Source organism: Chenopodium album, chromosome 8 (genome assembly GCF_948465745.1).
Source record: "Chenopodium album chromosome 8, dcCheAlbu1.1, whole genome shotgun sequence".
NCBI classification, from domain to species: domain Eukaryota; kingdom Viridiplantae; phylum Streptophyta; class Magnoliopsida; order Caryophyllales; family Amaranthaceae; genus Chenopodium; species Chenopodium album.
This window is the reverse complement of record NC_137841.1, coordinates 13,787,269-13,799,070: the sequence shown is the minus strand read 5'-3', so window position 1 is coordinate 13,799,070 and position 11,802 is coordinate 13,787,269.

Sequence of the window (11,802 nt, the reverse complement as noted above, 5' to 3'; positions counted from 1 at the left end):
GCTTTATTTTGATGAAATGCGGCAAAAAAATTAGAACTTTGCTTCTTTTATGCAATTTCAACTCAAAATCACTTATACATATGTAATTATGATATGGTTTGATAATGTATAAGTTTATTAGTTGAGAAATGAAGAAAATAGGCAATTGAGTAGCCATTTCGGCTCAAATGACCTTGACTTTGATGAATTGGAACCAAAACCTTAGAACTTAGCGATTTTAATATAATTTCAAATGACAAAAAATTATAAATATATGATTATGAGGTTTTTTTAGATGCAAGGAGTTTATAAGTTGAGAAATGAAGAAAATAAGCAAGTAAGTAGCCATTTCGGCTCGAAGTGGCTATATTTTGACGAAATGCGGCAAAAAAATTAGAACTTTGCTTCTTTTATGCAATTTCTACTCTTAATCACTTATACATATGTAATTATGATATGGTTTGAGAATGTATAAGTTTATTAGTTGAGTAATGAAGAAAATAGGCAAGTGAGTAGCCATTTCGGCTCAAATGACCTTGATTTTGATGAATTCGACCTACAACCTTAGAACTTAGCGATTTTAATGTAATTTCAAATGAAAAACACTTATAAATATGTGGTAATGAGTTGTTTTCAGATGCAAGGAGTTTATAAGTTGAGTAATGAAGAAAATAAGCAAGTAAGTAGCCGTTTCGGCTCGAAGTGACTTTATTTTGATGAAATGCGGCAAAAAAATTAGAACTTTGCTTCTTTTATGCAATTTCAACTCACACTAACTTATACATATGTAATTATGATATGGGTTGAGAATGTATAAGTTTATTAGTTGAGAAATGAAGAAAATAGGAAAGTGAGTAGCCATTTCGGCTCCAATGACCTTGATTTTGAGGAATTGGACCCAAAACCTTAGAACTTAGCGATTTTAATGTAATTTCAAATAAAAAACACTTATAAATATGTGATTATGAGTTTTTTATAGATGCAACGAGTTTATAAGTTGAGAAATGAAGAAAATAAGCAAGTAAGTAGCCATTTCGGCACGAAATGGCTTTATTGTGATGAAATGCGGCAATAAAATTAGAACTTTGCTTCTTTTATGCATTTTCAACTCACAATCACTTATAAATATGTTATTTTGATATGGTTTGAGAATGTATAAGTTTATTAGTTGAGAAATGAAGAAAATAGGCAATTGAGTAGCCATTTCGGCTCAAATGACCTTGACTTTGATGACTTGGAACCAAAACCTTAGAACTTAGCGATTTTTATATAATTTCAAATGACAAAAAATTATAAATATATGATTATGAGGTTTTTTTAGATGCAAGGAGTTTATAAGTTGAGAAATGAAGAAAATAAGCAAGTAAGTAGCCATTTCGGCTCGAAGTGGCTTTATTTTGACGAAATGCGGCAAAAAAATTAGAACTTTGCTTCTTTTATGCAATTTCAACTCACAATCACTTATACATATGTAATTATGATATGGTTTGAGAATGTATAAGTTTATTAGTTGAGAAATGAAGAAAATAGGCAATTGAGTAGCCATTTCGGCTCAAATGACCTTGACTTTGATGAATTGGAACCAAAACCTTAGAACTTAGCGATTTTAATGTAATTTCAAATGACAAACACTTATAAATATGTGATTATGAGTTTTTTTTAGATTCAAGGAGTTTATAAGTTGATAAATAAAGAAAATAAGCAAGTAAGTAGGCATTTCGGCTCGAAGTGGCTTTATTTTGTTGAAATGCGGCAAAAAAATTAGAACTTTGCTTCTTTTATGCAATTTCAACTCACACTATCTTATACATATGTTATTATGATATGGTTTGAGAATGTATAAGTTTATTAGTTGAGAAATGAAGAAAATAGGCAATTGAGTAGCCATTTCGCCTCAAATGACCTTGACTTTGATGAATTGAAACCAAAACCTTAGAACTTAGCGATTTTAATATAATTTCAAAAAACAAATAATTATAAATATATGATTATGAGGTTTTTTTAGATGCAAGGAGTTTATACGTTGAGAAATGAAGAAAATAAGCAAGTAAGTAGCCATTTCGGCTCGAAGTAGCTTTATTTTGACGAAATGCGGCAAAAAAAATAGAACTTTGCTTCTTTTATGCAATTTCAACTCACAATCACTTATACATATGTAATTATGATATGGTTTGAGAATGTATAAGTTTATTAGTTGAGAAATGAAGAAAATAGGCAATTGAGTAGCCATTTCGGCTCAAATGACCTTGACTTTGATGAATTGGAACCAAAACCTTAGAACTTAGCGATTTTAATATAATTTCAAATGACAAAAAATTATAAATATATAATTATGAAGTTTTTTTAGATGCAAGGAGTTTATAAGTTGAGAAATGAAGAAAATAAGCAAGTAAGTAGCCATTTCGGCTCGAAGTGGCTTTATTTTGACGAAATGCGGCAAAAAAATTAGAACTTTGCTTCTTTTATGCAATTTCAACTCACAATCACTTATACATATGTAATTATGATATGGTTTAAGAATGTATAAGTTTATTAGTTGAGTAATGAAGAAAATAGGCAAGTGAGTAGCCATTTCGGCTCAAATGACCTTGATTTTGATGAATTGGACCTAAAACCTTAGAACTTAGCGATTTTAATGTAATTTAAAATGAAAAACCCTTATAAATATGTGGTAATGAGTTGTTTTTAGATGCAAGGAGTTTATGAGTTAAGTAATGAAGAAAATAAGCAAGTAAGTAGCCGTTTCGGCTCGAAGTGGCTTTATTTTGATGAAATGCGGCAAAAAAATTAGAAATTTGCTTCTTTTATGCAATTTCAACTCACAATAACTTATACATATGTAATTATGATATGGTTTGACAATGTATAAGTTTGTTAGTTGAGAAATGAAGAAAATAGGCAAGTGAATAGCCATTTCGGCTCAAATGACCTTGATTTTGATGAATTGGACCCAAAACCTTAGAGCTTAGCGATTTTAATGTAATTTGAAATGAAAAACACTAATAAATATGTGATTATGAGTTTTTTTGAGATACAAGGAGTTTATAAGTTGAGAAATGAAGAAAATAAGCAAGTAAGTAGCCATTTCGGCTCGAAGTGGCTTTATTTTGATGAAATGCGCCAAAAAAATTAGAACTTTGCTTCTTTTATGCAATTTCAACTCACAATAACTTTTACATATGTAATTATGATATGGTTTTAGAATGTATAAGTTTATTAGTTGAGAAATGAAGAAAATAGGCAAGTGAGTAGCCATTTCGGCTCAAATGACCTTGATTTTGATGAATTGGACCCAAAACCTTAGAGCTTAGCGATTTTAATGTAATTTGAAATGAAAAAAACTTATAAATATGTGATTATGAGTTGTTTTGAGATAAAAGGAGTTTATAAGTTGAGAAATGAAGAAAATAAGCAAGTAAGTAGCCATTTCGGCTCGAAGTGGCTTTATTTTGATGAAATGCGCCAAAAAAATTAGAACTTTGCTTCTTTTATGAAATTTCAACTCACAATCACTTAAACATATGTAATTATGATATGGTTTGAGAATGTATAAGTTTAATAGTTGAGAAATGAAGAAAATAGGCAAGTGAGTAGCCATTTCGGCTCAAATGACCTTGATTTTGATGAATTGGACCCAAAACCTTAGAAATTAGTGATTTTAATGTAATTTCAAATAACAAACACTTATAAATATGTGATTATGACTAGTTTTGAGATGCAAGGAGTTTATAAGTTGAGAAATGAAGAAAATAAGCATGTAAGTAGCCATTTCGGCTCGAAGTGGCTTTATTTTGACGAAATACGGCAAAAAAATTAGAACTTTGCTTCTTTTATGCAATTTCAACTCACAATCACTTATACATATGTAATTATGATATGGTTTTAGAATGTATAAGTTTATTAGTTGAGTAATGAAGAAAATAGGCAAGTGAGTAGCCATTTCGGCTCAAATGACCTTGATTTTGATGAATTCGACCTACAACCTTAGAACTTAGCGATTTTAATGTAATTTCAAATGAAAAATACTTATAAATATGTGGTAATGAGTTGTTTTTAGATGCAAGGAGTTTATGAGTTAAGTAATGAAGAAAATAAGCAAGTAAGTAGCCGTTTCGGCTCGAAGTGGCTTTATTTTGATGAAATGCGGCAAAAAAATTAGAAATTTGCTTCTTTTATGCAATTTCAACTCACAATAACTTATACATATGTAATTATGATATGGTTTGACAATGTATAAGTTTGTTAGTTGAGAAATGAAGAAAATAGGCAAGTGAATAGCCATTTCGGCTCAAATGACCTTGATTTTGATGAATTGGACCCAAAACCTTAGAGCTTAGCGATTTTAATGTAATTTGAAATGAAAAACACTAATAAATATGTGATTATGAGTTTTTTTGAGATACAAGGAGTTTATAAGTTGAGAAATGAAGAAAATAAGCAAGTAAGTAGCCATTTCGGCTCGAAGTGGCTTTATTTTGATGAAATGCGCCAAAAAAATTAGAACTTTGCTTCTTTTATGCAATTTCAATTCACAATCACTTATACATATGTAATTATTATATGGTTTGAGAATGTATAAGTTTATTAGTTGAGTATTGAAGAAAATAGGCAAGTGAGTAGCCATTTCGGCTCAAATGACCTTGATTTTGATGAATTGGACCTAAAACCTTAGAACTTAGCGATTTTAATGTAATTTCAAATGAAAAACACTTATAAATATGTGGTAATGAGTTGTTTTCAGATGCAAGGAGTTTATAAGTTGAGTAATGAAGAAAATAAGCAAGTAAGTAGCCGTTTCGGCTCGAACTGGCTTTATTTTGATGAAATGCGGCAAAAAAATTAGAAATTTGCTTCTTTTATGCAATTTCAACTCACAATGACTTATACATATGTAATTATGATATGGTTTGAGAATGTATAAGTTTATTAGTTGAGAAATGAAGAAAATAGGCAAGTAGCCATTTCGGCTCAAATGACTTTGATTTTGAGGAATTGGACCCAAAACCTTAGAACTTAGCGATTTTAATGTAATTTCAAATGACAAAAAATTATAAATATGTTATTATGAGTTTTTTTGAGATGCAACGATTTATAAGTTGAGAAATGAAGAAAATAAGCAAGTAAGTAGCTATTTCGGCTCAAAGTGGCATTATTTTGATGAAATGCGGCAAATAAATTAGAACTTTGCTTATTTTATGCAATTTAAACTCACAATGACTTATCCATATGTAATTATGATATGGTTTGAGAATGTATAAGTTTAATAGTTGAGAAATGAAGAAAATAGGCAAATGAGTAGCCATTTCGGCTCAAATGACCTTGATTTTGATGAATTGGACCCAAAACCTTAGAAATTAGTGATTTTAATGTAATTTCAAATGACAAACACATATAAATATGTGATTATGACTTGTTTTGAGATGTAAGGAGTTTATAAGTTGAGAAATGAAGAAAATAGGCAAGTAAGTAGCCATTTCGGCTCGAATTTGCTTTATTTTGATGAAATGCGGCAAAAAAATTAGAACTTTGCTTCTTTTATGAAATTTCAACTCACAATCACTTATACATATGTAATTATGATATGGTTTGAGAATGTATAAGTTTATTAGTTGAGAAATGAAGAAAATAGGCAAGTGAGTAGCTATTTCGGCTCAAATGACCTTGATTTTGATGAATTGGACCCAAAACCTTAGTTCATAGCGATTTTAATGTAATTTGAAATGAAAAAAACTTATAAATATGTGATTATGAGTTTTTTTGAGATAAAAGAAGTTTATAAGTTGAGAAATGAAGAAAATAAGCAAGTAAGTAGCCATTTCGGCTCAAAGTGGCTTTATTTTGATGAAATGCGCCAAAAAAATTAGAACTTTGCTTCTTTTATGCAATTTCAATTCACAATCACTTATACATATGTAATTATGATATGGTTTAAGAATGTATAAGTTTATTAGTTGAGAAATGAAGAAAATAGGCAAGTGAGTAGCCATTTCGGCTCAAATGACCTTGATTTTGATAAATTGGACCCAAAACCTTAGAACTTAGCGATTTTAATGTAATTTCAAATGACAAACACTTATAAATATGTGATTATGAGTTGTTTTAATATTCAAGGAGTTTATAAGTTGAGAAATGAAGAAAATAGGCAAGTAAGTAGCCATTTCGGCTCGAATTGGCTTTATTTTGATGAAATGCGGCAAAAAAATTAGAACTTTGCTTCTTTTATGCAATTTCAAATCACAATCACTTATAAATATGTAATTATGATATGGTTTGAGAATGTATAAGTTTATTAGTTGAGAAATGAAGAAAATAGGCAATTGAGTAGCCATTTCGGCTCAAATGACCTTGACTTTGATGAATTGGAACCAAAACCTTAGAACTTAGCGATTTTAATATAATTTCAAATGACAAAAAATTATAAATATATGATTATGAGTTGTTTTTAGATGCAAGGTGTTTATAAGTTGAGAAATGAAGAAAATAAGCAAGTAAGTAGCCACTTCGGCTCGAAGTGGCTTTATTTTGATGAAATGCGGCAAAAAAATTAGAACTTTGCTTCTTTTATGCATTTTCAACTCACAATCACTTATAAATATGTTATTATGATATGGTTTGAGAATGTATAAGTTTATTAGTTGAGAAATGAAGAAAATAGGCAATTGAGTAGCCATTTCGGCTCAAATGACCTTGACTTTGATGAATTGGAACCAAAACCTTAGAACTTAGCGATTTTAATATAATTTCAAATGACAAAAAATTATAAATATATGATTATGAGTTGTTTTTAGATGCAAGATGTTTATAAGTTGAGAAATGAAGAAAATAAGCAAGTAAGTAGCCATTTCGGCTCGAAGTGGCTTTATTTTGATGAAATGCGGCAAAAAAATTAGAACTTTGCTTCTTTTATGCAATTTCAACTCAAAATCACTTATACATATGTAATTATGATATGGTTTGATAATGTATAAGTTTATTAGTTGAGAAATGAAGAAAATAGGCAATTGAGTAGCCATTTCGGCTCAAATGACCTTGACTTTGATGAATTGGAACCAAAACCTTAGAACTTAGCGATTTTAATATAATTTCAAATGACAAAAAATTATAAATATATGATTATGAGGTTTTTTTAGATGCAAGGAGTTTATAAGTTGAGAAATGAAGAAAATAAGCAAGTAAGTAGCCATTTCGGCTCGAAGTGGCTATATTTTGACGAAATGCGGCAAAAAAATTAGAACTTTGCTTCTTTTATGCAATTTCTACTCTTAATCACTTATACATATGTAATTATGATATGGTTTGAGAATGTATAAGTTTATTAGTTGAGTAATGAAGAAAATAGGCAAGTGAGTAGCCATTTCGGCTCAAATGACCTTGATTTTGATGAATTCGACCTACAACCTTAGAACTTAGCGATTTTAATGTAATTTCAAATGAAAAACACTTATAAATATGTGGTAATGAGTTGTTTTCAGATGCAAGGAGTTTATAAGTTGAGTAATGAAGAAAATAAGCAAGTAAGTAGCCGTTTCGGCTCGAAGTGACTTTATTTTGATGAAATGCGGCAAAAAAATTAGAACTTTGCTTCTTTTATGCAATTTCAACTCACACTAACTTATACATATGTAATTATGATATGGGTTGAGAATGTATAAGTTTATTAGTTGAGAAATGAAGAAAATAGGAAAGTGAGTAGCCATTTCGGCTCCAATGACCTTGATTTTGAGGAATTGGACCCAAAACCTTAGAACTTAGCGATTTTAATGTAATTTCAAATAAAAAACACTTATAAATATGTGATTATGAGTTTTTTATAGATGCAACGAGTTTATAAGTTGAGAAATGAAGAAAATAAGCAAGTAAGTAGCCATTTCGGCACGAAATGGCTTTATTGTGATGAAATGCGGCAATAAAATTAGAACTTTGCTTCTTTTATGCATTTTCAACTCACAATCACTTATAAATATGTTATTTTGATATGGTTTGAGAATGTATAAGTTTATTAGTTGAGAAATGAAGAAAATAGGCAATTGAGTAGCCATTTCGGCTCAAATGACCTTGACTTTGATGACTTGGAACCAAAACCTTAGAACTTAGCGATTTTTATATAATTTCAAATGACAAAAAATTATAAATATATGATTATGAGGTTTTTTTAGATGCAAGGAGTTTATAAGTTGAGAAATGAAGAAAATAAGCAAGTAAGTAGCCATTTCGGCTCGAAGTGGCTTTATTTTGACGAAATGCGGCAAAAAAATTAGAACTTTGCTTCTTTTATGCAATTTCAACTCACAATCACTTATACATATGTAATTATGATATGGTTTGAGAATGTATAAGTTTATTAGTTGAGAAATGAAGAAAATAGGCAATTGAGTAGCCATTTCGGCTCAAATGACCTTGACTTTGATGAATTGGAACCAAAACCTTAGAACTTAGCGATTTTAATGTAATTTCAAATGACAAACACTTATAAATATGTGATTATGAGTTTTTTTTAGATTCAAGGAGTTTATAAGTTGATAAATAAAGAAAATAAGCAAGTAAGTAGGCATTTCGGCTCGAAGTGGCTTTATTTTGTTGAAATGCGGCAAAAAAATTAGAACTTTGCTTCTTTTATGCAATTTCAACTCACACTATCTTATACATATGTTATTATGATATGGTTTGAGAATGTATAAGTTTATTAGTTGAGAAATGAAGAAAATAGGCAATTGAGTAGCCATTTCGCCTCAAATGACCTTGACTTTGATGAATTGAAACCAAAACCTTAGAACTTAGCGATTTTAATATAATTTCAAAAAACAAATAATTATAAATATATGATTATGAGGTTTTTTTAGATGCAAGGAGTTTATACGTTGAGAAATGAAGAAAATAAGCAAGTAAGTAGCCATTTCGGCTCGAAGTAGCTTTATTTTGACGAAATGCGGCAAAAAAAATAGAACTTTGCTTCTTTTATGCAATTTCAACTCACAATCACTTATACATATGTAATTATGATATGGTTTGAGAATGTATAAGTTTATTAGTTGAGAAATGAAGAAAATAGGCAATTGAGTAGCCATTTCGGCTCAAATGACCTTGACTTTGATGAATTGGAACCAAAACCTTAGAACTTAGCGATTTTAATATAATTTCAAATGACAAAAAATTATAAATATATAATTATGAAGTTTTTTTAGATGCAAGGAGTTTATAAGTTGAGAAATGAAGAAAATAAGCAAGTAAGTAGCCATTTCGGCTCGAAGTGGCTTTATTTTGACGAAATGCGGCAAAAAAATTAGAACTTTGCTTCTTTTATGCAATTTCAACTCACAATCACTTATACATATGTAATTATGATATGGTTTAAGAATGTATAAGTTTATTAGTTGAGTAATGAAGAAAATAGGCAAGTGAGTAGCCATTTCGGCTCAAATGACCTTGATTTTGATGAATTGGACCTAAAACCTTAGAACTTAGCGATTTTAATGTAATTTAAAATGAAAAACCCTTATAAATATGTGGTAATGAGTTGTTTTTAGATGCAAGGAGTTTATGAGTTAAGTAATGAAGAAAATAAGCAAGTAAGTAGCCGTTTCGGCTCGAAGTGGCTTTATTTTGATGAAATGCGGCAAAAAAATTAGAAATTTGCTTCTTTTATGCAATTTCAACTCACAATAACTTATACATATGTAATTATGATATGGTTTGACAATGTATAAGTTTGTTAGTTGAGAAATGAAGAAAATAGGCAAGTGAATAGCCATTTCGGCTCAAATGACCTTGATTTTGATGAATTGGACCCAAAACCTTAGAGCTTAGCGATTTTAATGTAATTTGAAATGAAAAACACTAATAAATATGTGATTATGAGTTTTTTTGAGATACAAGGAGTTTATAAGTTGAGAAATGAAGAAAATAAGCAAGTAAGTAGCCATTTCGTCCCGAAGTGGCTTTATTTTGATGAAATGCGCCAAAAAAATTAGAACTTTGCTTCTTTTATGCAATTTCAACTCACAATAACTTTTACATATGTAATTATGATATGGTTTTAGAATGTATAAGTTTATTAGTTGAGAAATGAAGAAAATAGGCAAGTGAGTAGCCATTTCGGCTCAAATGACCTTGATTTTGATGAATTGGACCCAAAACCTTAGAGCTTAGCGATTTTAATGTAATTTGAAATGAAAAAAACTTATAAATATGTGATTATGAGTTGTTTTGAGATAAAAGGAGTTTATAAGTTGAGAAATGAAGAAAATAAGCAAGTAAGTAGCCATTTCGGCTCGAAGTGGCTTTATTTTGATGAAATGCGCCAAAAAAATTAGAACTTTGCTTCTTTTATGAAATTTCAACTCACAATCACTTATACATATGTAATTATGATATGGTTTGAGAATGTATAAGTTTATTAGTTGAGAAATGAAGAAAATAGGCAATTGAGTAGCCATTTCGGCTCAAATGACCTTGACTTTGATGAATTGGAACCAAAACCTTAGAACTTAGCGATTTTAATGTAATTTCAAATGACAAACACTTATAAATATGTGATTATGAGTTTTTTTTAGATGCAAGGAGTTTATAAGTTGATAAATAAAGAAAATAAGCAAGTAAGTAGGCATTTCGGCTCGAAGTGGCTTTATTTTGTTGAAATGCGGCAAAAAAATTAGAACTTTGCTTCTTTTATGCAATTTCAACTCACACTATCTTATACATATGTTATTATGATATGGTTTGAGAATGTATAAGTTTATTAGTTGAGAAATGAAGAAAATAGGCAATTGAGTAGCCATTTCGCCTCAAATGACCTTGACTTTGATGAATTGAAACCAAAACCTTAGAACTTAGCGATTTTAATATAATTTCAAAAAACAAATAATTATAAATATATGATTATGAGGTTTTTTTAGATGCAAGGAGTTTATACGTTGAGAAATGAAGAAAATAAGCAAGTAAGTAGCCATTTCGGCTCGAAGTAGCTTTATTTTGACGAAATGCGGCAAAAAAAATAGAACTTTGCTTCTTTTATGCAATTTCAACTCACAATCACTTATACATATGTAATTATGATATGGTTTGAGAATGTATAAGTTTATTAGTTGAGAAATGAAGAAAATAGGCAATTGAGTAGCCATTTCGGCTCAAATGACCTTGACTTTGATGAATTGGAACCAAAACCTTAGAACTTAGCGATTTTAATATAATTTCAAATGACAAAAAATTATAAATATATAATTATGAAGTTTTTTTAGATGCAAGGAGTTTATAAGTTGAGAAATGAAGAAAATAAGCAAGTAAGTAGCCATTTCGGCTCGAAGTGGCTTTATTTTGACGAAATGCGGCAAAAAAATTAGAACTTTGCTTCTTTTATGCAATTTCAACTCACAATCACTTATAAATATGTAATTATGATATGGTTTAAGAATGTATAAGTTTATTAGTTGAGTAATGAAGAAAATAGGCAAGTGAGTAGCCATTTCGGCTCAAATGACCTTGATTTTGATGAATTGGACCTAAAACCTTAGAACTTAGCGATTTTAATGTAATTTAAAATGAAAAACCCTTATAAATATGTGGTAATGAGTTGTTTTTAGATGCAAGGAGTTTATGAGTTAAGTAATGAAGAAAATAAGCAAGTAAGTAGCCGTTTCGGCTCGAAGTGGCTTTATTTTGATGAAATGCGGCAAAAAAATTAGAAATTTGCTTCTTTTATGCAATTTCAACTCACAATAACTTATACATATGTAATTATGATATGGTTTGACAATGTATAAGTTTGTTAGTTGAGAAATGAAGAAAATAGGCAAGTGAATAGCCATTTCGGCTCAAATGACCTTGATT